Raw genomic sequence first — 1,788 nt, forward strand, 5'->3', positions numbered from 1 at the left:
ATGCTCCTCTGAGCCAGCCAGATGCCCCGGGAATGAAAAATATTCTTAAAAGCGGCAGAAATGGGGGCTCTGAGGAGAGAGGGGGTCGTGGCTGGAGGAGGTGGCATCTGAGCTGGACTCTGGATACAGAGCGCTGAAAGCTGCAATAACAAGACTGAGGGCAGAACAATGCAAGCAGAGGAGATGACAAAGACACAGAAATAGGAGACCATGCTTTATGACAATGTGGTAGTTAGGATCTTTGATTGCAAAGATCACATTACTTTAAGTGATAAAGATTTCTTCCAACACTATGTGGGAAAATAAAGAAGACAGGAATGTCACTCATGCAGGACTGAGGCCTCACGAAAGATTGAATTCCATCTGGGAACTAGAGGTTATACCAGATCCAAGGCAGCTCAAGGGATCAGGTATTTTATCTGGATTCCTGTCTATGTTCTGTCACTATATGGGGATTTTCTCACTGTACCTACTACCATTTAACTTCTCATTTTGTTTCTACATACTCAAGACTGTCTATTCTTTATTCTGCTGTGTCCTAACTTCTAGTTACACCTGTTTCTCTGTATGCTGTTCATCTTCTGACCCTGCTATTAACCGCTTTACTGTCTGGGTCTCAAATTCAATCTTTGCAAGAGAAAATTTTATTGATCTAGTTAATTATTATCAGTCATATTGAGCAACTCCCTTAGGCAATTGGACAGGCTATGAATAGAATGGTCAATTAGATGTGTCAAAGGTGACAGGGTCCTGTGGTATAGAACAAGGTGACCTCACAGCTGTGGGAGTAGAAGGCACCGCTCAAAAACTAGGCATATTAGGTAAAACAGCTTGGCCTGATCTTAGATATAACAAAGAGGAATAAACCTGGGACAAGATAATGATGGCCATAAGTGCCAGGATAAGTCACTTAGATTTATTTGACTAGGCCATTAGTTCCCAACCCTATCAGATGCCTTTTTGTAATGCTCTCTCTACTATTCCTAAATGGGGTACATACATACTATAGTCTAACTACACATACACACATTTTTAAGAAAATCAACAATGTTCTGTTTTACCAGCCCCCTCCAAAGAAACAAAAACAAAACAAAAAGGAAAGTTATTTATAATAAAATAATATGTACTTCAAAATGTAATTGCTCGTGCATGGCTATACCAGAAGTCATAAAGCAGTAGTCAGATGCTTACAACTATACATAGCAAAACTATAAATGTTACAGTTGCAATTTGAACTGATATAAGCTGGTTGTGTTGGTGACTCAGATGCCATCAACAACACTGCAATCAGCAATGCAGCTTTTTAAAACGGTATCATCAACCCCTAGCACAGTGTCCAGTTAAATTTGTGTTTTTTGAGATGATAAAAAATCTGAAAGCAGAAGATACACATTAAAGATTTTAAAAAGACAAGTGTCTGATTCAGAACAAACTTCAGGAAAATTTAAGACTCCTAAAAGACTATAAGCTTCAAGCTCTGGGCTGTTTTCATCTTTGGTTCAACTCCTACTCCTACCCCAGTGTTTATAAGTAGTACTCACTCAATATGTGATTTTGAATTGAATTGATTTGAATCAAATAATTGCTCCAGCAAAGTACCCACAGGGCCCTTTGGCATCACATTATCTTAGGGCAGAGCTCCAGAAAGACAGTATTAGTGGAAGTGACTCCCTCACCACAGCTATTTCCCATGTGCAGGACCCTGAAGTCTGAAGCAGAATTTCTAGGTCCAGGTCTATCAAAAACAAAACAAAACAAAACAAAACAAAACAAAACAAAACAAAACAA

Source organism: Herpailurus yagouaroundi, unplaced genomic scaffold, assembly GCF_014898765.1.
Source record: "Herpailurus yagouaroundi ecotype Mexico unplaced genomic scaffold, PumYag 218, whole genome shotgun sequence".
Taxonomy (NCBI): Eukaryota; Metazoa; Chordata; class Mammalia; order Carnivora; family Felidae; genus Herpailurus; species Herpailurus yagouaroundi.